General features: G+C 36.6%; 1 protein-coding gene and 1 pseudogene across 2 annotated transcripts in view; one reads left to right on the forward strand and one right to left on the reverse strand.

The window, feature by feature from the left end:
* LOC309963422 (rho guanine nucleotide exchange factor 4) overlaps window positions 1-27,362 on the forward strand; it is a gene marked incomplete at both ends in the record, with an annotated part of 252,503 nt that overhangs the window by 24,217 nt on the left and 200,924 nt on the right. The window lies entirely within an intron of this gene.
* Window positions 22,011-27,198, reverse strand: LOC309962949 (glycine N-phenylacetyltransferase-like; annotated as a pseudogene). Its single transcript has 2 exons — window positions 27,194-27,198; window positions 22,011-22,996 (listed from the first exon to the last, which is right to left on the reverse strand). The product of its transcript is annotated as a glycine N-phenylacetyltransferase-like (transcript).

Below are 27,362 nucleotides of genomic sequence, written 5' to 3' on the forward strand. Positions count from 1 at the left end.
TCTGCGGGGAAGAAACTTAGCCTTCTAAAAATGATGTAGGCCTATTTCAAGTTGTTCACCTTGTTGGTAAAGGGGCTGAGCTCTTGCTCTGCTGGTTACCAAAACACAGAGTTTAAGCTTTAGGCCAAAGCATGAGAGGTTGTGTGTGGAGAGATGCTGGCCTTACACCAGGCGTGTTCCAGTACACAAGCCCTGTTTTCAAAGGCTTCCCCGATCTAGAACATGCCCAGGAGATAACCGTGGTTTTTGTACTAAAATTAGGGGTGTGTGATTGACAGCAGCTGAAAATTTGAACTTGAGATTGGCTTAGAAAACATGGCATGGTTGGCTTCTGCACCCACAGGCCGTTTGGCCCTAAAGCAAGGCCCCTCCACACCCATCTGGGCCTCTCCTCAGCCGACAGCACTCCAAGCCCCTTGGTTCCTCCCATTTCCCAGCTTTCCTCCCAGCCTTCTGCTTTGAGCTGAATCATACCAATTGTGTGTGTGTCCTGCCCCGTGACCACTAGTACAATTGCAAATCTTACTGCTGGCAAGTTCTTTTGTCCTAATGGGGTTTCTAACAGAGTCACTCAGAAGGGAGACTGTCCTCTGGCCAGCTCCAGTGGGAGGAAGAATTTCCCTATTGTTTTGGGATTATGAGCTGCAGGGAGATACAAAGGAGGAGAGGAGAAAGAATGGCCCAGGACCTCAAAGCCACACGTGTGAACCAGGAGCCCTGGTGCCTCGCAGGACTGCAGAACGTTTGGGTGCTACAGGGTGGCGGCAGCCCTAAGCGAAGAGCACGGGTGCCTCTGTGAGGCTTCCAGGGGAACCCAGCCTGCAGCGGGCCTGCAACATGTTACCTGCACTGCATCCACAGGCTCGCCTGTGAGCATAGGTGCACATGCTCAGTGTTGGCTTGTGGAACACACTTTTAAGAGCCCCAGAGGCTGCAGAGCTCCTTGTCAGACTACCGAGGCAGGGCAGCTGTGGGCACTATCTTGTTGCCTTCCTTCATCTTCAGAGGAAGGGGCACTCACAGGTTTGAATCCCAGCTCACCGTACCCTAGCTGGTGTGACTGTGACCAAGCTACTCGATTTTCTGTGTGCCCGTTTTTATTATCTGTAAAAATGGGAATATAGTGCCTGCCTCACACAGCTGTCATGAGACTCGTGTATGGTAAGGGTTCCGTAAATATTACCATCATCACTCCCATCTTAGGAAAAAAGAAAATAAAACTCGGAGGTCGACATTGATCAGGTTTTACTTAGCTACTACTAGTGGCAGAACTAAGACGTATATCGGATTCCAGTTATAGTTCTTTTAGATACCAGCTGCCTTTTCATGACCAAAGAATGAATCCCGAGTGGTATAGATCAGAAGCCATGTGGAGTAATACTGGAGAGTGGGTGTGGTCGTGAGGGGCGGAGGTAAGAGCACTCCTTGCGGGGTGGAATCTGGCTTGGATTTCCAGAAGATACCTCCAAGTTATCTGGACGACCTGATTTGACCAGGGCCGCTCTGCTGTGAAATGACAGCTATTTTGGGTTCCTTGGTGCCCCCTGGTGGTAGCAGGTTGCCTCTTGCACTTTTCTTGAGACATGAAAGCCAAAGGAAGCTATTTTGAAATTGGCTCTCCACATCAACGAAGGATATAGAACTTTTTGTTTGCCTCTGCTTTAGCCTTCTTGGCACCTCTGACCCAGCAACATAAATCAGTTCTGGGTTTTCTCTTTTTACATATCAACCAGTAGCTTATTCACTGCCTGACCCCAGCAAGCTCCCAGCCTCTAGGGGATCTCCAAAGCCAGCGGCTCAGGCCCACTCAGGCATTCCAGGTCTGTTCCATTCTGCTCTTTCCTATTTTCAGGAGACAAACTAGGCGGTGCAGTACAAAAGCTTGTCCTCTCGTTTTCTCCCCAAGTGGTGGGGCAGAGGGTGGGAGTTGTGGTGAGTGCCAGCTGGCTCAGAGCTGTGCACTACACTGAAGTGAGTCCTCTGTCACCAAGTCACGCCTCTGATGTCGCCAAGTTCACTTCTGCCTGTCTGTGCCTTTTCTTTCCTACCTGGCAAAGGGAGACGAAATTTGCTCCAACTTCCTTAAAGGGTACTCCGAGGATTCAGAATACCTAGTGGGTAGGATTATGATTCTTTTTTTATAATTAAGTTAAACTTTTTTGGAAATAATTAGTTTCACATACAGTTATGAGAAATAATACAGAGTACTGCCATGTACCTTTCACCCAGTTTCCCCTAATGGTAGCATTTTGCAAAACTAGAACACAGTATCACAACCAGTATATTGCACTGATACTGTAAATACCTTAACATTACCATCACCACAAGGTCTCTTCTGTTGCTTTCTTATAGCCACACCCACGTTCCTCCATCTTTAAACACTGACAGCCACTAATCTGTTCTCCATTTCTATAATTTTGTCGTTTCAATGCATTAGAGTTTGTAACACTTCTGGTTTGGATTTTTTCTCTCAGCGTAATTATCTGGAGATTCATCCAAGTTGTGTGCGTATCAGTACTGTGTTCCTTTTTATGGCTGCTATTCCATAGTATGGATGTTCCAGTTTGTCTAACTGTTCATTTATAGAAGGATGTCTGGGCCATTTCCAGTTTTGATCTATTATAAATATTGGGCTATTTTGAATTTGAGCTATTATGAATAAAGTTGCTATGAACAGGTTTTTGTGTAAACATACGTTTTGATTTCTCTTGGATAAATTCCCAGAAGTTCAGTTGCTGGGTTGAATGGGATTTTGTGTTTTGATGGAAGAGTCCTTTTCATCCAAGTTGTTGAATTTGTGTGTACAGAGTTATTTGTAGTATTCTTTTATTACCCTTTTGATGCCTACAGGGTCTGTAGTGATATCTCCTGTTTCATTTCTGACATGGTAATTTGTGTCTTTTCTCTTTTTCCTTTGTCAGACTTGATAGAGCTTTGCCAATTTTATTGAGCTTTTTAAAGAACTAGCTCTGTTTTTCATTGATTTTTCTCTATTGTTTTTGTTTTCTTTTTTTATATAAATTTATTTTATTTTATTTATTTTTGGCTGTGTTGGGTCTTCGTTGCTGCACGCGGGCTTTCTCTAGTTGTGTCAAGCGGGGGCTACTCTTCATTGCGGTGCACAGGCTTCTTATTGCAGTGGCTTCTTTTGCTGTGGAGCATGGGCTCTAGGTGCACAGGCTTCAGTAGTTGTGGTGCACAGGCTCTAAAGTGCAGGCTCAGTAGTTGTGGCGCACAGGCTTAGTTGCTCTGCGGCATGTGGGATCTTCCCAGACCAGGGCTTGAACCCGTGTCCCCTGCATTGGCAGATGGATTCTTAACCACTGTGCCACCAGGGAAGCCCTGTTTTTGTTTTCCACTTCACTGATTTCTGATATTTTTTGTTTATTTCCTGTTACTTGTTTAGATTTATTTTTTCTTTTCGTTAACTAGATTCTTGAGATGGAACTTAAAGTATAGATCAAGACTTTCCTTTTCCTAATTTAGTGCTATAAATTTCCCTCTCAGTGTGGCTTCAGCTGTGAGCCACAATTTTTTGTTTCCTCATTTACATTCTATTTATTATTTAAAGTGACACCTCACCCAAGGCTAGCTTATATCTGAATTGGCTTCTCCTACTAAACGTTTTATTGTTTGAATATTTCACACTATGTTTCAGAGACATATAATTTGATCCCAAATTACCTTTCTCTTCTACTGATGCATGACATCAAGTTTACCATGTCTTAAGCCTGGTGAGTATATTGAGGAAATACTGGAGTGAATATCTTGGACTGTGCCTCTCACGTAGTAGGTGCTTTATAATGTTGAGTTTCTCTGCTTTATTTATGCATGAATAGTGTCCAGTGGAGTTTAAAGTATTTGTTAACATTATTACTTGCAGATTTCCTAATCAAATTCTAGACATTGTACATCTCATCTTGTATTTAACGGTGGGTTTTCAGAAATGAGTGTTATAGGAACACTGCATTCACGGACACATGTTTCTTTTCTGTTCTTTAGCTCTTATGGAATTCAGATGCTTGTCAAGTAGCATTTCTATTGTCCTAGAGTAAGGAAGAATTTCAGAGAGCTTTCCAGAGCTCAATTTTACTGCTTTTGGTCACCTCTTTCCCTGACTCTTTCGCCCCTCAGTAACCCCTTTCTGGGCTTCCAAGGGATCGAATGCACTTATCTCATCTGCTACAGCAAATCTGGTTCTCATGGTCTCTGCTATCCTCCTGTAGGCCTAGTTCTGAATCACAAGTTAGGTGATGCCTTCCTCAGGGTTTCCATCATATGCATTCAGCATCCTGGGTAGGAAAGTTAACTTCTTATTTTTTGTTGAAGTACAGTTGATTTACAATGTTATATTAGTTTCAGGTATACAACATAGTAATTCCTTATTTTTATAGATTATACTCCATTTAAAGTTATTATAAAATAATGGCTATATTCCCAGTGTTGTACAATATATCCTTGTAGCTTATTTATTTTATACATAGCAGTTTGTACCTCTTAATCCCCTAACCCTAACTTGCTCTTCCTGCCGTTCCCCTCCTCACTGGCAACCACTAGTTTGTTCTGTGTAACTGTGAGTCTGTTTTGTTATATTTGTTCATTTGTTTTATTTTTTAGATTCCACATATAAGTGATGACATACAGTATTTCTCTTTCTCTTTCTGACTTATTTCACTAAGCATAATACCCTCCAGGTCCATCTGTGTTATCGTAAATGGCAGAATTTCATTCCTTCTTTTGGCTGAGTAACATTCAATTGTATATATATCCCACATCTTCTTTATCCATTCATCTGTTGATGGACACTTAGGTTGCTTCCATATCTTGGCTATTGTAAATAATGCTGCTATGAGCATGGGGATGCATATATATTTTATTAGTGTTTTCATTTTCTTAGGCTATATTCCTGGGATTGGAAATGCTGGATCATGGGGTAGTTCTAATTTTAGTATTTTGAGGAACCTACATACTGTTTTCCACAGTGGCTGCGCCAGTTTACATTCCTACTAACAGTGTACTAGGGTTCCCTTTCCTCCATATCCTTGCCAACAATTGTTATTTGTGGTCTTTTTGAGGACACCCATTCTGATGGGTGTGAGGTGACACCTCATCTTGATTTTGGTTTGCAGTTCTCTGATGATTATGGATGTTGACCATCTTTTCATGTGTCTGTTGGCCATCTGTAAGTCTCCTTTGGAAAAATGTTTATTAAGGTCTTCTGCCCATTTTTTGATTTGGTTGTTTGTTTTATTGATGTTGAGTTGTATATTTCAGATATTAACCCCTTACCTGTCATATCATTTGAAAATATTTTCTCCCATTCAGCAGATTGTCTTTTTTGTTTTGTTGATGTTTTCCTTAGCTTTTCCAAAGTTTTTAAGTTTAATTAGGTCCCATTTGTTTATTTTTGCTTTTGTTTCTTTTCTCTCAGGAAATAGATCCAAAAAAATATTGCTGCAACTGATGTCAAAGAATGTTCTGCCTATGTTTTCCTCGAAGAGTCTTATAGTGTCTGGCCTTACATTTAAGTCTTTAATACATTTTGAGTTTATTTTTGTGTATGGTGTTAGGGAGTGTTCTAATTTCATTCTTTGACATGTAGCTGTCCAGTTTTCCCAGCACCACTTATTTAAGAGACTTTTTCTTCATCAAATAGTTTTGGCTTCCTGGTCGTGAATTAATTGACATATGTGTGCAGGTTTATTTTGGGGCTCTCTATTCTGTTCCATTGATCTATGTGTCTGTTTTTGTGCCAGTAACATACTGTTTTGATTACAGTACTTTTGTAGTGTACTCTGAAGTCAGAGAGTGTAATACCTCCAACTTTGTGTTATTTTTCTCAAGGTTGCATTGACTATTCAGGGTCTTTTGTGGTTCCCTATAAATATTAGAATTATTTGTTCTAGTTCTGTCAAAAATGTCATGGGTATTTTGATAAGGATTGCATTAAATCTGTAGATTGCTTTGGGTAGTATGGACATTTTAACAATATTAAATCTTCCAGTTCATAAAATGAGATATCCTTCTAATTTGTTTGTATTGTCTTCAATTTCCTTCATCAGTGTCTTAGAGTTTTCAGAGTATAGGTCTTTCACCTCCTTGGTTAAGTTTATTTCTAGGTATTTTATTATTTTTAATTCAATTTTAAAGATATTGTTTGCTTCCTTTCTCTTTCTGATAGTACTTACTAGTGTATGTAGAAAAGCAACAGATTTCTGCATATTAAATTTGCATGCTGCAACTTTACTGAATTCATGTCATCTGCAAATAGTGACAGTTTTACATCTTCCCTTCCAACTTGGATGCCTTTTATTTCTTTTTCTTGTGTGATTGGCGTGGCTATGACTTCCAATACTATGTTAAATAGAAGTGGCAAGAGTGGGCATCCTTGTCTTGCTCCTGATTTTAGAGGAAACACTTTTAGCTTTTCACCATTGCGTATTATGTTGGCTGTGGGTTTGTCATACAGAGATTTTATTATGTTGAGATATTTTCCCTCTATGCCCACTTTGGTAAGAGTTTTTATCATGAATGTATGTTGAATTTTGTCAAATGCTTTTTATGCCTCTATTGAGACGATCATATGATTTCTATCCTTAGCTTTGTTAATGTGGTGTATCACATTGATTGGTATGCAGATATTGAACCATCCTTGCACCCCTGGAATAAATCCTACTTGATCGCAATGTATGATTCTTTTTATGTATTGTTTAATTTAGCTTGCTAACATTTTGTTGAGGATTTGTTGTGTCTATATTCATCAGAGATATTGGCCTGTAATTTTCTTTTTTTGTACTGTCTTTGGTTTTGGTACCAGCCTTTACTATATCTTTGCCTTTACCAATAGGATTTTCCCTCTTATAACTTCTTATTTATTGTTGTAGCCTTTTCTTTTTCACTTAAAGAAGAAACTTTAACACTTGTAAGGTCCGTTTAGTATTGATGAAGTCCTTTAGCTTTTGCTTGTCTGAGAAGTTCTTTATCTCTCCTTTAATTCTGAATGATATCCTTGCTAAGTAGAGTGTACTAGGTTGTAGATTTTTCCCTTTTAGCACTTTAAATATATTGTGCCACTCCCTCCTGGTCTGCAAAGTTTCTGCAGAAAGATCAGCCAATAATGTTATGGGGCTCCATTGTATGTGACTTTTTTTTTTTCTCTTGCTGCTTTTAGAATTCTCTTTATTTTTAACTTTTGCCATTTTAATTATGATATGTCTTCATAAGGGTCTCTTTGGGTTCATCTTATTTGGGACTATCTATGATTCCTGTACCTGGATGTCTCTTTCCTCCTTCAGGGTCAGCACGTTTTAGCCATAATTTCATCAAATACATTTTCTACTTCTTTCTCTCTCTCTTCTACTTCTGAGACCCCTATAATGCAAATATCAGTACACTTGATGTTGTCCCAGAGGTCCCTTAAACTATCCTGATTTTTTCAAATTTGTTTTCTTTCTGCTGTTCCAAATGGGTGATTTCCACTATTCTATCTTCCATTTTTGGTTATGTGTTTTTCTGTATCAACTAATCTACTTTTGATTCCCTCTAGTGTATTTTCCATTTCAGTTATTGTGTTCTTCAGCTCTGAATGGTTCTTTATATTTTCTAGTTCTTTGTTAAAATTCTCACTGTGTTCATCTATTCTTTTACCTGATTTAGCATTCTTATTGCTATTCCTTTGATGTCTTAATCAGGTAAATTATTTATGTTTGTTTCATTAGGGTTTTTTTCAGGGTTTTTTAAAATTATGATATGTCTTCGTATGGGTCTCTTTGTGTTCATCTTATTTGAGACTATCTATGCTTCCTGTATCTGGAAATCTGTTTCCTTCTTCAGAATCAGAAGGCTTTATCCATAATTTCATTAAATATATTTTCTACCCCTATCTCTTTCTCTTCTCCTGAAACCCTTAAAATGCAAATGTCAGTACATTTGATGTTGTCCTAGAAGTCCCTTTAAACTATCCTCATTTTTTCAAATTTATTGTGTTTTTTTTCTGTTCTGATTGAGTGATTTCCACTATTCTATCTTCCAGATTGTTTATGCAATCTTCTTTATCACCCAGTCTGCTGTTAATTCCTCCTAGTGTATTTTTCATTTCACTCATTGAAAAACAGCTCTGACTAAAAAAAAAATATTTTCTAGTTCCTTGTTAAAATTCTCACTGTGTTCATCTATTCTTTTCCCCTGTTCAGTTAGCATTCTTATTGCTATTGCTTTGAACTCTTTATCTGCTCAATTATTTATCTCTGTTTCATTAGGGGTTTTTCTCATGGTTTTTTTTTTTTCATATTGTTTCATTGAAACAAATTCCTCTGTCTTCTCATTTTGGTTAACTTTCTCTAAGTTAGATGAAACAGTTAAGTATCCCAGTCTTAAAGTGGTGTCCTTGTGTGGGAGAGTTGTTGTGCAGTCTCTGTGTGCCCAGTGGCTGGATGTGAAATGAGCATGGGATGTATCTTCCCCTGGGGTGTACTGGCAGCTACCACCTTGGTGACAGGTAGGGCTGGAGTTAGAGGGGCTATAGTCAGAGCCAGGTGTGAGGCAGGGCTTCACCTATGCTCAATGACAGTCGCAGCTCTCTCAGGGGTGGGGTCAGGACCCAAGGTTCTGGAACAGAAGTCCTGAGTTTCAGGTCTGAGCTGGTTCCATTCCCTCTTTGTGTGCACACTCTCCTTGGCAACAGCATTTCTACCCTAGTGGAGAGCAGCGCCAGAGAAAGAGGGTCAGGCACCCAGTGCAGGCAGGCATGTGTGCTTGGGTGGTCACAGGAAACCAGCCAGAGACCCAAGCAGTTTTCAGTCTCCTTCCTTGTCATTGTTCCCAGGAGCAAGCAAGCATTGTGCACTCCACAAGTGGAGTTTCAGTTTTTTACAGCCCTCTAGTAAGGCCCATTGGTTTTCAAACCATCTAATGGGATTCATCTTCCCAGTGTTAGATCCCAGGGCTTGGGTGCCCAATATGTGGCCTGAACCCCTCACTCCCCAGGGAGGATCTCCAAGCCCATATTTTCCCCCTCCTCTTCTGTGTCCCCTGCTAGGGGAGTGGGTCTCAACCTGATCACTTCTCCTCTCTTCCTACCAGACTCCGTGTGAAATTTTCTTTACAGCCTTGGTTGTAGAAGAGCCTTTCTGCCAGTCTCCAGGTTGTTTTTAGTGAGAGTTACTCCACATGTAGATGTATTTTTGAGGTGTTTGTAGAGGGAGGTGAGCTCAGTGTCCTCCTACTCCACCATCTTGATCTTGATGTGCCACAGTCTTTTATATGTTGCATTTTCATTTGGTTAATTTTTTTTACATTTCCCTTGAGACTTCCTCTTTGACCATGGATTATTAAGAAATGTGTTGTTTAGTTTCCAAGTGTACAGAGATTTTTCTGTTCTTTCTATTACTGATTTCTAATTTAACTGTTATGGCCAGACAACATTTTCTGTATGATTTTGGTCCCTTTAAATGTATTGAAGTTTATTTTATGGCCAGGATATGATCTATCTTGATACACATTTTGTGGATTCTTGAAAATAATTGCAGCTATTGGGTGGAGTGTTCTATAAATTTCTATTAAATTCTATTGGTTGATGGTTTTGTTGAGCTCTTCCCTCTCCTTGTTGATTTCCATCTATTGTTCAACTAGGTGTTGAACTCTTCAACTATATTGCAGATCTATTTCTCCTTTTAGTTCTATCAGTTTTACCTTCATGTATTGTGCAGCTGTCTTTATTCATGCATATGCGTTTAGGATTGCTATGTCTTCTTGGGGGACTAGCTCTTTAATCAGTATACGATGTCCCTTTCTGTCTCTGTTCATTTTCTCTACTCGGAAGTCTAATTTATCTGACTATAAGATAGCCCTTTTAAAATTTCTTTTTACTAATATTTGCATGATGTATCGTTTCTCATTTGTCCATTTTCAACCTACCAATATAGTTACATTTGGAGAGAATTTCTTGTAGAAAACATGTATCTGGGCCAGGTTTTAATCCACTTTGCCAATCTCTATCTTTTCATTGCTGTTAGACCATTTACACTTAATGTAAATATTGATATGGTAGGGCTAAGTCTTCCATTTTATTTTTATTTTAAGTTTGTTCTCTCTCTCATTTCTCTGTTTTCTTTTTCTTCCCTTTCTGTGGGTTACTTGAGCATTTTAGATTAATTTTTAATACATGAACTTTAATTTTATTTATTGATTTATTTATTTTAACATCTTTATTGGAGTATAATTGCTTTACAATTGTGTGTTAGTTTCTGCTGTATAACAAAGTGAATCAGCTATACATATACATATATCCCCATATCTCCTCCCTCTTGCATCTCCCTCCCACCCTCCTTATCCCACCCCTCTAGGTGGTGGACACAAAGCACCGAGCTAATCTCCCTATGCTATGCAGCTGCTTCCCACTAGCTATCTATTTTACATTTGGTAGTGTACATATGTCTATGCCACTCTCTCACTTCATCCCAGCTTACCATTCCCCCTCCCCATGTCCTCAAGTCCATTCTCTACGTCTGCATCTTTGTTCCTCTCCTGCCCCAAGGTTCTTCAGAACCTTTTCTTTTCTTTTTTTTTTCTTTAGATCCATATGGGGGTCACTCCTTGTGTTGTACAGTTTTGGAAGAGTTTTGAAACTTGAATATCATGTATCCACAATTATAGTATCATACAGAATAGTTTCAATGCCTTAAAAATCCCCTTTGCTCCACTTCCATCCTCCCAACCACTGCAACCACTGATCTTTTTCCAGAATGTCATATAGTTGGAATCATACAGTAAGTAGCCTTTGAAGACTGGCTCCTTTCACTTAGCAATATGCATTTAAGTTTCCTCCATGTCATTTTGTGACTTGATAGCTCATTTCTCTTTATCTTTAAGTAATATCCCATTGTATGAATGTACCACAGTTGGTTTATCCATTCACCAACTGAAGAAAATCTTGGCTTTCAAGTTGGGCATTTATGAATAAGGCTACTTATAAATGTTTATCTGCAGGTTTTTTGTGAATGTAATTTTCAAATCACCTGGATAAATATCACTGAGTGTAATTACTGGATCATAAGGTAAGAGTATATTTAGTTTTGTAAGAAACTGCCAAACTGTCTTCCAAAGTGGCTGTACTATTTTGCATTCCAACCAGGAATGAATGAGAGCTCCTGTTTTTCCACATTCTTGCCAGCATTTTGTGCTGCCAGTGTCTTGGATTTTAGCCATTCTGATAGATGTGTATGGCTATCTCACTGTTGCTTTGATTTGCAATTTCCTAAAGATATGTGATATTAAGCCTCCTTTTACAGTCTGTCTACTATTGGTATATATTCTTGGTGAGGTGTCTTCAATATTTTGTCCCTTTTCCATTGGCTTATTTATTTTCTTATTGCTTGGTTTTAAGTGTTCTTTGTAGATTTTGGAATTAAGTCCTTTATCAGATATGTGTTTTGCAAATATTTTCTGCCAGCTTGTAGTTTGCCTTCTTGTTCTCTTAACAATACCTTTGGGCTTTTCTGGTGGCACAGTGGTTAAGAATCTGCCTGCCAGTGCAGGGGACATGGGTTTGAGCCCTGGTCCGGGAAGATTCCCACATGCCGTGGGACAATAAAGCCCATGTGCCACAACTACTGAGCCTGTGCTCTAGAGCCCATGAGCCACAACTACTGAAGCCCACATGCCTAGAGCCCATGCTCCATAACAAGAGAAGCCACTGCAATGAGAAGCCCATGCACCACAACAAAGAGTAGCCCCCGCTCGCCACAACTAGAAAAAAGCCCGCACGCAGCAACAAAGACCCAATGCAGCCAAAAATAAATAAATAAAATAAAATAGATTTTTTTTTAAAAAATGCCTTTCACAGAACAGAAGTTTTTAATTTTAATGAAATCCAACTTATTAGTTTTTTCTTTCATGTATTATATTTTCAGTGTTGTATCTAAAAACTCATTGCCAAACTCAGGGTCACCTAGATTTTCTCCTATGTTATCTTGTAGAAATTTTATAGTTTTGTACTCTACACTTGGGTCTATGATCCATTTTTAGCTTTTTTGGTGGAAAGTGTAAGGTCAGTGTCTAGATTATTATTTTTTGTATGTGGATGTCCAGTTGTTCCAGCACCATTTGTTAAAAGACTATTCTTTCTCTACTGTATTGACTTTTGCTCCTTTGTCAAAAATCAGTTGACTATATTTGGGTGGGTTTATTTCTAGACTATTCTGTTCCATTGATCTACCTGTCCTTTCAATAATACCACACTATCTTGATTACTATAGCTTTGAAGCAATTAATACTATAGATAATACCATAGCTATTATGGTATTAATAGCTTGAAATATTATGAAATATTGAGCTATATTGAAATATTAAGCTATATTATGGTAATATAGCTTGAAAAGTAGCTGTAGTCTGAAAAGCAGTTATATAGTCTTAAAGTTGGATGGTGTCAGATCTCTGAATTTATTCCTTTTCTTTAATATTGTGTTGGCTAACCTGGATCTTTTGTCTTTCCAAATAAACTTTAGACTCAGATTATATGACTTTCAATATAAACTTTATTTTAATAGATCTTTATTGGAGTATAATTACTTCATAATACTGTGTTAGTTTCTGTTGTACACCAAAGTGAATCAGCCATATGCATACATATGTCCCCATATCCCCTCCCTCTTGAGCCTGCCTCCCATCTTCCCTATCCCACCCCTCTAGGTGATTGCAAAGTACCGAGCTGATCTCCCTGTGCTATGCTGCTGCTTCCCACTAGCTAACTATTTTACATTCGGTAGTGTATATATGTCGATGCAACTCTCACTTTGCCCAGCTTCCCCCTCCCACCCCGTGTCCTCAAGTCCATTCTCTACATCTACATCTTTATTTCTGCCCTGCAACTAGATTCATCAGTAACTTTTTTTTTAATTCCATATATATGTGTTAGAATATGGTATTTGTTTTTCTCTTTCTGACTTACTTCACTCCGTATGACAGACTCTATGTCCATCCACCTCACTACAAATAACTCAGTTTCGTTTCTTTTTATGGCTGAGTAATATTCCATTGTATATATGTGCCACATCTTCTTTATCCATTCATCTGTCAATGGAAATTTAGGTTGCTTCCATGTCCTGGCTATTGTAAATAGTGCTGCAGTGAACATTGTGGTACATGTCTCTTTTTGAATTATGGTTTTCTCAGTGTATATGCCCAGTATATGGGCAGTAGTGGGATTTCTGGGTCATATGGTGGTTCTATTTTTAGTTTTTTAAGGAACCTCCATACTGTTTTCCATAGTGGTTGTATCAATTTACGTTCCCACCAACAGTACAGGAGGGTTCCCTTTTCACCACACCCTTTCCAGCATTTATTGTTTCTAGATTTTTTGATAATAGCCATTCTGGCCAGCATGAAGTGATACCTCATTGTAGTTTTAATTTGCATTTCTCTAATAATTAGTGATGTTGAGCATCTTTCCATGTGCCTCTTGGCCATCTGTATGTCTTCCTTGGTGAGATGTCTATTTAGGTCTTCCACCCATTTTTTAATTGGATTGTTTGTTTTTTTGATTTTGAGCTCCATGAGCTGTTTGTATATTTTGGAGATTAATCCTTTGTCTGTTGTTTCATTTGCAAATATTTTCTCCCATTCTGAGGGTTGTCTTTTTGTCTTGTCTATGGTTTCCTTTGTTATGCCAAAGGTTTTAAATTTTAGTCCCATTTGTTTTTTATTTCCATTACTCTAAGAGGTGGGTCAAAAAGGATCTTGCTATGGTTTATGTCAAAGAGTGTTTTTCCTGTGTTTTCCTCTAAGAGTTTTATAGTGTCTGGTCTTACATTTAGGTCTTTAATCCATTTTGAGTTTATTTTTGTGTATGGTGTTAGGGAGTGTTCTAATTTCATTCTTTTACATGTAGCTGTCCAGTTTTCCCAGCACCATTTATTGAAGAGGCTATCCTTTCTCCATTGTATGTTCTTGCCTCCCTTGTCATTCAACATAAAGTTTAGAATCAGACACAGGTTAGAATCAGTCCACAAAGTAACTTACTGGGATTTTTATTGGAATTCCATTGAATCTATATATCAAGTTGGGAAGAATTTAATTGCAACAATAATAGGTCTTCCTATCCATAAACATGGACTATCTCTCCCTTTATTTATGACTTCTTTTATCAGAGTTGTGCAATTTCCATGATATAGATCCTATTTATATTTTGTTAGATGTATACCTAAATATCTCATTTAGATAATTAATTAGGTGCTTATGTAAGTGGCATCTGTGTTTTTAATACAAATTTCAGTTGCTGGGCTTCCCTGGTGGCACAGTAGTTGAGAGTCCGCCTGCCGATGCAGGGGACACGGGTTTGTGCCCCGGTCTGGGAAGATCCCACATACTGCGGAGCGGCTGGGCCCGTGTGCCATGGCCACTGAGCCTGCGTGTCCAGAGCCTGTGCTCCACAACAGGAGAGGCCACAACAGTGAGAGGTCCACGTACCGCAAAAACAAACAAACAAAAAATTCCAATTGCTTATTGCTCGTATATAGGAAAGCAATTGACTTTTATATATTTACTTTGTATCCTGAAACCTTGCTATAATTACTTATTATTTCTAGGGGATTATTATTATTATTATTACTAATTCTTTGAGATTTTCTACATAGATGATCATGTCATCCGTGGGCAAAGACAGTTTTATATCTTCCTTCCCAATCTGTATACCCAATCTTTTCTTTTCTTTTCTTGTCTTATTACATTAGCTGGAACTTCTAGTACAATGTTGAATTGGAGTGATGAGAGGAAACATCCTTGGCTTTTTCCAGTTCCTTTGAGGGAAAGCATCTGTTTCTGACTACTAAGTATGACATTAGCTATAGATTTTTTGGTAGATGTTCTTTATCTACAAAAGGAAGATAAAGAGGAAGTTTATCCTCTAATTCTAGTTTGCTGAGAGTACTTTTTTTCATGAACTGTGTTGGGTTTTATCAAATGCTTTTTCTGAATCTATTGATGTGACCATATTATCTTTCTTCTTTAACCTGTTGATGTAACTGATTGCATTACTGGATTACATTTAGAATGTTGAACCAGCTGTGCATACCTTGGTCACATTTGGTCATAGTATGTAATTCTTTTTACAGATTTGAGTTGTTAATATTTTGTTGAGGATTTTGCCTTTATGTTGTGAGAGATATCTGTAATTTTCTTGTAATGTCTTTTTTGTCTGGTTTTAGTATTAGATTAATCCTGGTATAATGAGTTAGGAAGTGTTCCCTCTGCTTTTATTTTCCTGCAGAAATTGTAAAGAATTGTTATCATTTGTTCCCTAAACGTTTTGTAGAATTCACCAGTGAACCCATGTGGACCTGGTGCTTTCTGTTTGGGAAGACTATTAATTATTGACTTAATTCCTATAATAAATGTAGATCTATTCAGATTATTTCTTCTTGTGTGAGTTTTGCTGTATGTCCATTAACCTTGTGTATTTCAAGCAATTAGTCCATTTTCTCTAAGTTATGAAATTTATGGGAACACAGTTGTTCATACTGTTCCTTTATTATTCTTTTAATGTCCATGAGATCAGTAGTGATAGCCTGTCTTTTATCTCTGATAATAGTAATTTGTGTCTTCTTTTATTCTTGGTTAGCCTGGCTAGAGGTTTGTCAATTTTATTATCTTTTCAAAGAACCAGGTTTTGATTTCTTTGATTTTTTGTGTTTTCCTATTTCAGTTTCTTTAACTTCTACTCTCGTTTTTATTATTTCTTTTTTTCTACATACTTTGAAATTCATTTGCTCTTTATCTAGTTTCATAACTAGATTATTGATTTTATATATCTATTCTTTTCTAATATATACATTTGGTGCTATAAATTTCCCTCTAAGCACTGCTTTTGCTGCACCCCACAAATTCTAAGTTGTATTTTCATTTTGTTCAAAATACTTTATTTCTTGAGACTTTTTTTGACTCATGTATTATTTAGAAGTGTGCTGTTTAGTCTCCAAATATTTTGACCTTTTTCAGCTAACTTTTTGTTATTGACTTGTTATTGTGGTCTGAGAGCATACTTTGTATGATTTCCATTTTTAAATTGTTAAGATGTGTTTTACAGCCCATACTTAATATCTACCTTAATGAATGTTCCATGTAGGCTTGAGAAGAATTTGATTTCTGTTGTTGTGGGATGATGCAATCCATACCTATGAGCAGATTGATGGTACTCTTCAGTTCAATTGTATCCATACTACCTATTGGATCTTCAATTACTAATAGATGGGTTTTTAAGTCTCCAGCTAGAATAATGAATTTGTCTTTCTCCTGTTCTCCTTTCTTTTTTTTTTTCCTGCCTCATATATTTTGACCCTGTTTTTAGGTGCATGCACATTAATGATTATTATGTCTTCTTGAAGAATTTACCTCTTGATCATTATTTAACATTCTCTATATTCCTGGTAAATTTTCCTAGCTCTGTGGTCAACTTTGCCTGAAATTAAGATAGATACTTTCGTTTTCTTTTGATTAGTGTTAACATGGTATACCTTTCCCCATGATTTTACTCGTTTTTCTTTTTTATTATGATAAAATATACATAACATAAAACTTACAGTTCTAACAATTTTAAGTGTACAATTCAGTGACATTACATGCATTCACATTATGGTGCAACTAGTGCAACCATCACCATCATCCATCTACAAAACGTTTCTCATCTTCCCATACTGAAACTCTGTACCCATTAAATAATAACTCCCCATTTCCCCCTCACCCAAGCCCCTGAAAACAACCATTCTATTTTTATCTCTATGAAATTTTCTACTCTGTGTGTTTCATATAAGTGGAACCATACAGTATTTGCCCTCTTCTGGCTGGCTTATTTAACATAGCATAATGTCTTTAAGGTTCATCCATGTTATAACATGTAGCAGAATTTCCTTTCTTTTAAGGCTGATTATACCAGGTTTTGTTCATCCATTGATGGACACTTGAGTTTCTTCTCTTTTATGACCATTGTGAATAATGTTGCTATGATACAGATGCACAAATATCTGTTTGAGTCCCTGCTTTCAATTCTTTCAGATATATACCCAGAAGTGGAATTGCTGGACCATATGGTTATGGTAATTCTATGTTTAATTTTCAGAGTAACAGTCATACTATTTTCCATAGCAGCTGAAGCATTTTATATTTCTACCAGCAATGCAGAAATGTTCCAATTTCTCCACAACCTTGCTACCACTCATTATGTTCTCTTTTTTAATAATAGCCCTCCTGCTGGGTATGAAGTAGTATATCATTGTGGTTTTTATTTGCCTTTCCCTAATGGCTACTGGTGTTGCACCTTTTTTTAAGGTGCTAATTGGCCACCTGTATGACTTTTTGGAGAAATGTGTATTCAAGTTATTTTGCCCATTTTTAAGTGGGTTTGCTTATTTTGTTGTTGAATTGTATGAGTTCTTTATGTATTCTGGAAATTAATACTTTGTGAGCTGTATGATTTGCAAATATTTTCTCCCATTCCATGGGTTGCTTTTGCCTTCTGTTGATAAGAGACCATGATGCAAAAAGTTTTTAATTTTGACAAAAGTCCAGTTTATCTATTTTTGTTACCTGTGCTGTTGGTGTCATATGCAAGGAATCATTGCCAAATCCAATGTCATGCAGCTTTTCCCCTATGCTTTTTTTCTAAAATTTGTTATAGTTTCTTAGCTCCTACATTTAGTTCTTTGATCTGTGTTGAGTTAATCTTTGTATATGATGTAAGGGAAGGTTCCAACTTCATTCTTTTACATGTGGATATTCAGCTTCCCAATACTATTTGTTGAATAGACTGTCCTTTATTGCCACCCTTGTCAAAAATCATTTGATCATATACATGAGAGTTTATTTCTGGACTCTCTATTCTATCCCGTTGGTCTATATGTCTGTCTTTATGCCAGTAACAAACTGTTTTGGTTACTGTAGATTTGTAATAAGTAAATTATTGTTGCTTATCTCTTTTATCTGGAAATGTGAGACTTCCTACTTTGTTCTTCTTTTCCAAGATTGTTTTGGCTACTTGGAGCTCCTTGAGACTCCATTTGAATTTTAAGATGGGTTTCTCTATTTCTGCAAAAAATATGTCATTGGGATTTTGATAGGGATTGCATTAAATCTGTGGATCATTTTAGGTAGCATTGTCATCTTAGCAGTATTGAATATTCCAATCTATGAACATGAAATGCCTTTCCCTTTATTGGTGTCTTCTTTAATTTCTTTCAGCAATGTTATGTAGTTTTCAACGTACAGGTCTCTCACCCCCTTTGTTAAGTTTATTCCTAAGTATTTTATACTTTTTCTTGCTACTGTAAATAGAAATTTCTTAATTTCCTTCTGGATTTTTCATTGTTAGTGTATAGAAATGTAAGTGAATTTTATATGTTGATTTTTGTATCCCACAAAATTGGTTTTTGGTGGGTTTTTTGCTGAATTGCTAATTCATTTATTAGCTTTGACAGTTTTTTGTGTGTGTTATGTGGAATCTTTTCATGTATATTTGGAATATAAGGTCATGTCATCTGCAAAAAAAGATAATTTTATTCCTCCCTTTTCAGTTTGGATGCCTTTTATTTATTCTTCTTGCCTATTTGCTCTTGTGAGGACTTCCATGACTATGTTGAATAGAAATGGAGAAAGTGGGAATCCTTATTTTGTTCCTATTTTGGGGGGAAAGCTTTCAATCTTTGACCACTGAGTATGATGTTAGCTATGGATTTTTCATATATGGCCTTTATCATAATGAGGAAATTGCCTTCTATTCCTGGTTTATTGGGAGTGTGTTTTATTAAGAAAGGGTATAGATTTTTGTCAAATATTTTTTCTTCATCAGATGAGATGATCGTGTTTGGTTTTTTTTGTTGTTGATTTGTTTGTTTTTCCCTTCATTCTAGTAATTGATTTTACTAAATCAATTTTCACATGTTGAAGCATTATTACATTATGGGGAAAAATCATTTGATCATGATACTTACTTTTCAATATGCTGCTGAATTCAATTGGCTAGTGTTTTATTGAAGGTTTTTGCATCAACATTCATAAGGGATATTGGTCTGTAGTTTTCTTGTCTGGTGTTAGTGTCAAGGTGATACAGGCTTCAAAGAATAAGTTGGGAATTATTCCCTCCCCTTCAATATTGTGGAAAGTTTGAAAATGATTGGTGTTAATTTTTCTTGAAATGTTTGGTAGTATTTACCAATTAAGCCATTTAGTCCTGGGCTTTTCTTTGTCCTTGAGGTTTTTGACTACTGATTCACTTTCTTTACTATTTATAAATTTATTCAGATTTTTTATTTATTCTTGATTCAATTTTGGTGGATTTTGTGTTTCTAGGAATTCATCTATTTCATTTAGATTAAACAATATGTTGGTATACAAATGTTTATAGTATTCTTTTTATTTCTGTAACATCTTTTGTATTGTCGTTGTTTTTATTTCTAATGTTAGTAATATGTCAGTTCCCTCTGCCAGTTTTGGGTTTAATTTTGTTTTCTTTTCCTTAAGGTGCAAATGTAGGTTATTGATTTGAGATGTTTCCTTCCTTTTTAATGTATGCATTTACAAGTGTAAATTCTCTTCTTACTGTAAATTCTCTTTTACTGTATCCCATAGGTTTTGGTATTTTGTGTTTTCATTTTCAATAATCTCAGTGTATTTTCTAATTTCGCTTTTAATTTCCCCTTTGACCCATTGGTCTTTAAGAATGTGTTGTTTAATTTCCTCATATTTGTGAATCCAGTTTTCCTTCTGATTCTAACAATTGTGATAGAAAAATAGTTTTTATAATTGCAACCTTTTAAAATTTATTGAGACGTGTTGTGGCCTAACATATGGTCTATCTTGGAGAATGTTCCATGTGCACTTTTTTTTTTTTTTTTTTTTTGCAGTACGCAGGCCTCTCACTGTTGTGGCCTCTCCCATTGTGGAGCACAGGCTCCGGACGCTCAGGCTCAGCAGCCATGGCTCACAGGCCTAGCCGCTCTGTGGCATGTGGGATCTTCCCAGACCAGGGCATGAACCCGTGTGCCCTGCATCGGCAGGCAGACTCTCAACCACTGCGCCACCATGGAAGCCCTCCATGTGCACTTTTGAAAAATATGTATTCTGCTGTTCTTTGGTATTCTGTATATTTGTTAGGTCTAATTCGTTTATGGTTTTGTTCAAGTCCTCTATTTCATTATTGATCTTCTGTTTGATTGTTTTAACATATTTGAAGTGGTATATTGAAGTCATATATATGTATTATTATTATAGGAATTTCTATTTCTCCCTTCAAATCTGTAATGTTTGCTTCATATATTTGGGGGCTCTGATGTTTGGTGAATATATGTTAAAATTGTTATATCTTCTTGGTGAATTGATCCTTTTATCAATCTATATTGTCTTTGTCTCTGTAACAGTTTTTGATTTAAGGTCTAATTTGTTTGATTTAGTATAGCCACCTTAGCCCTCTTTTGGTTAGTATTTTCATGGAATATAGTTTTCAATCCTTTCACCTTCAACCTATTTGTGTCTTTATATCTAAAGTGAGTCTCTTGTAGACATCATACAATTGGATCACCAAGGTTTTTTTTAAAAAAAAAACAATTCTGCCATTCGATGCCTTTTTATTGGAAAGTTTAAGCCATTTATATTTAAAGTAGTCACTGATAAGAAAGGATTTACTCTGCCATTTTGCTATTTATTTTTTGTATGTCATATAACCTTTTTTATTCCTCATTTCCTCAATTCCTGTCTTTTTATTGAAGTTGCTTTTTATTGTAGAATAGTTGATTCACAATATTGTGTTAGTTTCAGGTGCACATCAAAGTGATTCAGTTACATATATATTTCTCAGATTATTTTCCATTATAGGCTATTACAATATATGAATATAGTTCCCTGTGCTATACAGTAAATTCTTGTTGCTTATCTCTTTTAAGTATAGTAGTTTTTATCTGTTAATCCCATACTCCTAATTTATCCCTCCCCACTTCCTTTCCACTTTGGTAACCATAAGTTTGTTTTCTTTGTCTTTTTTTCAATATGTAATATCCTTTATTAAATTGTATAAATTGTCCTACAGCTTGGTGTAAGAATAATGGCTGATATTAATTATAAAACTCCTCCTTACACACAAAAGAACATTACATTTGAATTATCTTTTTCTACCCAGAGCAGTCTTGTCTTGATACAAATCATTCATGTTCATCCTGCAACTTGAAACAAGTTGATAGCATGCCACACTTTTTTATCTTGTCAATTTAGAAAAAAAGTCATATTCAATATTTACAGATTTAACCTAGTTCACAGAATATACAAATGTTATACGTGATAAAATCCCACAAATTAGATCCATTTTTATAGATTTTTTCCTGATTTACCTTAAATTTAAAGTATCTCTACCACATACATTTTAACAGTTTTTTTTAACAGTTATTTTTAAATAACAATTTTATTTTTGCATGTGTATTGTTTCTGGGTGACAAGATGTTAAGTTGTCCTGCTATTGTGATATGACAAGCTACTTAAATTCTCTTCTCTACATTCCATGTACACACTCTAAATAGAGAAAAATATGATGGTGCTGGAAAGAATAATGACACCATTAGAATAGTGGGTTGCATTTATTCTGTACTGATTATGGATACTTTCCTTACTAGCCATATACATTAAAAGAAAATTGTGAACCGGTAAAATAAACTAGACAAACAGAAATACTGCATGATATCACTTATATGTGGGATCTTACCCAAAAAAAGTCTAACTCATAGAAACACAGAATAAAATGGGGGTTGCCAGGGTTGGAATGTGGAGGAAATAGGAAGGTCTGCTGGACCCAAAATGAAGTTCATGAGTGATTTGTGAACCACACTCGTGGTTCTGTTGACCATTCACACTGCTTCCCCAGAGTCCAAACAGCACACACTGATTTACTGCTGATTACAATTTATTCTTTCTTTCTGCCCACCCCTCTGCATCTCTTGCCATGTGACCAGCCCACCCAACACTGTCTCGGGTTCGTGGCTGCTTCACAGAGGCCCACGGTTCCACTGGTTCCAGTCATAGGGCATGGGGATATGATGCAGATTGTGACTAATTTTCTGTACGATTTTGTTGGCTCTGTATGGTTATATAAGGGAAAGCCAAGTTTGTCCAGAGCATGGATGTGGACAAACAACAGATGGGAGACAAGACCATGGACCCGATACTCAGGCATGGTGGCCCCCATCCACACCTCCCCTGTATGATCCATCAGGGACCAGGACACAGGGGTCCCCTCAGGCCCCAGCAGGCAGAAGTTGGGGAAGGTCTGGGTACAGAGCTTGGTGAATCTCTGGCTACTCTCATTGTTGCCACCGAAATGCCATAATTTATTCACCAAGGCAGCATAGGTAGGATCCAGGGATGAGAGTTTAAACATCTTGGTCAATGGCTTTGGGTCTGCCATAGCCAATAGGTAAGTTCTTTGTCTCTGGCAGGGAAGGAAGCAGTTTCCTCACTGTCTCAGGCATCACATAGAGAATGCATTGTGTTTGCTTGACCTTAACAAATTTAGTGGTTACAAGATTCTGTATCACCTCATCCAGACTTTACTGCAAACTTTGGATCTGAAAAGTATTTCCAATTGATGATCTCTGATGTGCTAAGGGATTCTTGACAGTTGTTGAGATCCTTAGAATAGATTTGGTAGGTGTTGGTGTAATGATCAAAGTCATCTGCAATTTCCTACTCCTGAGGGTGGATAACCATAGTATTAAAATCAGGCCACTTGTCCACCCAGGCCTTTAGCTTGAAGGGGTTTCCCTGGTCCATATGGACAGTCCCATAAACCTTTAAGGACACAGGGAGGTTCTTCCTCAAGGATTTCTCTAACATCTGCAGCAGTTGTGGATCTTGTAAGTGGAATATCTTGGCAGGTACCTTAATTTTGGTACCCAATTTTGGTTTCCCAGCTCTCTGGTCACTGTGTTCAGGGTCTTCTCCTCTCCAGCTCAACACTTCAGGAGCACTGGTTCTTTGGGATGAGCAGGTAGAATCCTACTATATGAAATCTTTCATCTCCCAAATGTCAATTCCTTGCTCCAACTACCAAGCACTAAGGCAGCCAATGCCACTTTGGGAAATTTTGAAGGGCAGATCCTCAGGACAAGAGGTCCTGGCAGCTTCTATGGCCTTACCCAAAAATCCCCCAACCAGTTGTGGGTGTGGGGCAGCTGGCCACAAGCAACAAGGCCCCTGTCTGGCTCACCAAAATTTGTTACCAAGTCCAAGCTTGTACTGCTTACAGCCCGATAGGCCAATAAATCGAAAGATGAGTTGTTGGGATGAGAAATAGCAGCTATTCAGAAAGCCAGCAGACCAAAACGATGGCGGGCTTGTGTCCCAAAGAACCATCTTCTGTAAGTTTGTTTTCTATGTCTGTGAGTCTGTTTCTGTTTTGTATATAGATTCATTTATATTATTTTTTAGAGTACACGTATAAGTGATATAATATTTATCTTTGTCTGACTTACTTAAGTTATTATGATATGCTGTAGGTCCATCCATATTGTTGCAAATGGCAATATTTCATTCTTTCTTATGGCTGAGCAATATTCCATTGTATATATACACTACTTTTTCTTAAACCAATCATTTGTTGATGGCACTTGGGTTGATCCCATGTCTTGGTTATGGTAAATAGTGTTGCTATGAACATTTGGGTGTGTGTATATTTTTGGACTAGAGTTTTCATCTTTTCAGGATATATGCCCAGGAGTGGGATTTCTGGATTATATGGTAGTTCTACTTTTAATTTTTAAAGGAACCTCTATACTGTTTTTCATAGTGGTTGTACCAATTTACATTCCCATCAACAGTGTAGGAGGGTTCTTTTTCTCCACACCCTCTCCAGCATTTATTATTTGTAGACTATTTGATGATAGGCATTCTGACCAGTGTGAAATGATACCTCATTTTGTTTTTTATTTGCATTTCTCTAATAAATAGCAATATTGAGCATATTTTCATGTACCTCTTGGCCATCTGTACGTCTTTTTTGGAGAAATGTCTATTTAGGTCTTCTGCCCACTTTTTGATTGGGTTGTTTGTTTTTCTGATATTGAGCTCCATGAGCTATTTGGATATTTTGGATATTAACCCCTTGTTGGTTGCATCATTTGCCAATATTTTTCTCCCATTCCATAGGTTGTCTTTTTGTTTTATTCATAGTTTTCTTAACTATGAAAAAGCTTTCTAGTTTGGTTAGGTCCCATTTGTTTATTTTTGCTTTTATTTCTTTTGCCTTAGGAGACTGATCTAAGAAAATATTGCTGCAATTTATGTCAGACACAAGAGGGAAGGGATATGGGGATATATGTATATGTATAGCAGATTCACTTTTTTATACAGCAGCAACTAACACAACAATGTAAAGCAATTATACTCCAATGAAGATGTTTAAAAAAAATTTATGCCTGAGAATGTTTTGCCTATGTTTTCTTCTAGGAGATTTATGGTGTCACATTTCATATTTAGGTCTTTAAATCATTTTGAGTTTATTTTTGTACATAGTGTGAGGAAGTGTTCTAATTTCATTGATTTACATGTACCAGTCCACCTTTCCCAACAGCACTTGCTGAAGTGGCTGTCTTTTCTTTGTTGTTTATTCTTGCCTCCTTTGTCATAGATTCTTTGAACATAGGTGTGTGGGTTTATTTCTGGTTTACTTCTCTATTCTGTTCCATTGATCTGAATGTCTGTTTTTGTGCCAATACAATGCTGTTTTGACTACTGTAGCTTTGTAGTATTGTCTGAAGTCTTGGGAGGGTTATGCCTTCAGTTTTGTTCTTATTCCTCACAATGGCTTTGGAAATTCTGGGTATTTTGTAGTTCCATATAAATTTTAGGATTATTTGTTCTAGTTCTGTGAAAAAGTGTCATGGGTATTTTGATAGGGATCACATTAAATCTGTAGATTGCTTTGGGTAGTATGGCCATTTTAACAATATTAATTCTTCCAATCCAAGAGCATGGGATATCTTTCCATATCTTTGAATCATTTTCAATTTCTTTTATCAATGTTTTATAGTTTTTAGCATATGGGTATTTCACCTCCTTGGTTAAGTTTATTCTGAGGTATTTTTTTGACATGATATTAAATGGAATTTTTTTTTTAATTTTCTCTTTCTGATATTTCATTGTTAGAGTAAAGTAATGCAAGAGATTTCTGTATATTAATCTTGTATCCTGTTATCTGGCTGAATTCATCTACTAGTCCTGATTGTTTTTGTGTGGAGTCTTTAGGGTTCTCTATGTAGAGTGTCTTGTCATCTGCAAATAGTGACAGTTTTACCTCTTCCCTTACAATTTGGATACATTATCTGTCTTTTCTTTCTCTGATTGCTGTGGCTAGGACTTCCAGTACTATGTTGAATAGAAGTGTTCAGAGTGGGCATCCTTGTCTTCTTCCTGAATTTAGTGAAATGACTTTCACCTTTTCACTGTTGAGTATTATTTTGGCTGTGGGTTTGTCATAAATGGCTTTTTCATGTTGAGATATGTTCCCACTTTATTCATTTTCGTGAGAGTTTTTATCATGGGTGGATGTTGTTTGCTTTATCTGCATCTATTGAGATAATTATATGGGTTTTGCCTTTTCTTTTGTTAATACAGTGTATCACATTGATTGATTTGCATATGTTGAACCATCCTTGTGGCCCTGGAATGAATCCAACTTGCTCATAGTGTATGATCTTTTTTATGTATTGTTGCATTCAGTTTGCTAATGTTTTTGAGAATTTTTGCATCTATATTCATCAAAGATATTGGCCTGTAGTTTTCTTTTTAGGTAGTGTCTTTGTCTGGCTTTGGTATCAGGGTGCTTGTGGCTTCGTAGAATGACTTTGGTAGTGTTCCCTCTGCTCAATCTTTTGGAAGAGTTTGAGAAGGACTGGTATAAGTTCTTCTTTGTATGCTTGGCAGAATTCCCCAGTGAAGCCATTTGATCCTGAACTTTTGTTTGTAGGGAGTTTTTTTTTTTTTAAGTGATTCTATTTCACTTCTAGTTATCACTCTATTCAAATTATCTGTTTCTTATTGACTCAGTTTTGGCAGGCTATATGTTTTTAGAAACTTGTCCATTTCTTCTAAGTTGTCCAATTTGTTGGCATATAATTGTTATTTCTCCTCCGTCATTTCTTATTTTGTTTATTTGGGTCCTCTCTCTTTTCTTCTTGGTGAGCCTGGCCAGAGGTTTGTTGACTTTGTTTATCCTTTCAAAGAACCAGCTCTTGATTTTATTGATTTTTATATTTTTTTAAATCTCTATTTTATTTATTTTCTCTCTGATATTTATTATTTCCTTCCTTCTGCTGACTTCAGGCTTTGTGTGTTCTTCTTTTTCTAATTCTTTTAGGTGGTGGGTTAAGTTATTTATCTGAGTTTTTCTTGTTTATTAAGGAAGGCCTGTATCACTAGGAACCTCCTCTAAGGACTGGTTTCGCTGTATCCCATAGATTTTGTAAGGTTGTGTTTTCATTGTCATTTCTTTAGAGGTATTTTCTGATTTCCTCTTTGATTTCATCACTGACCCATTGATTTTTTAGTAGCTGTTGTTTAGTCCCCATGTGATCATGTTTTTCCCATTTTTCTTTCTAGTTTCATATCATTGTGGTCAGAAAAGGTGCTTGAAATAAGTTCTATACTCTTAAATTTGTTGAGGCTTGTTTTGTGGTCTATCCTAGAGAATGTTCCATGTGCATTTGAAAAGAATGTCTATTCTGGATTTTTTTGGATGTAGTGTTGTGAAGATGTCAAGTGCAACTGGTCTATTTTGTCACTTAGAATCTCTGTTGCACTATTTTTTTTTTATCAATAGCTCTATTTTATAGGTAGGAAAACCAGAACGTTTCATGAAAAATGAAATTCAATGTACAATGCATAATATAGTCAAAGATCTAAAATGAACTGGCATCTAAACCATTTCCCATCTTTAATCAATAAACATTATTCTCTTAAGAGGAGGTGAACAAATTATCCATATTAAAAACACTGAAAACAAACACCATTAGTAAGTACCATTAAATGATGAATAGTTCTATATCCCTCTAAGCTCTCTGGATTCTGTTAACTAGCCCTCCAAGCTAAACATAATTATGGCTTTTTTATGGCTTCATATTTCTTTACAACAGTCACTAAACTAATTTCCAATCTGGTAAACCTAATAACTCACGCCATTTAGTTTTAAACAGAATTATCTCTTAATCATCACGCTAAAGTCATAAGAAAATAATGACACAGTCACTTGAAGGTCACCTCAGTCTACTGTTCACCATGTATCTAATCATACATCCTTAAATTAATTCCAGCAGAAAGTCTAAGGAATTCATGGATCAATCTCC

Source organism: Leucopleurus acutus (genome assembly GCF_964270905.1).
Source record: "Leucopleurus acutus genome assembly, chromosome: 6".
In the NCBI taxonomy this organism is placed as follows: domain Eukaryota; kingdom Metazoa; phylum Chordata; class Mammalia; order Artiodactyla; family Delphinidae; genus Leucopleurus; species Leucopleurus acutus.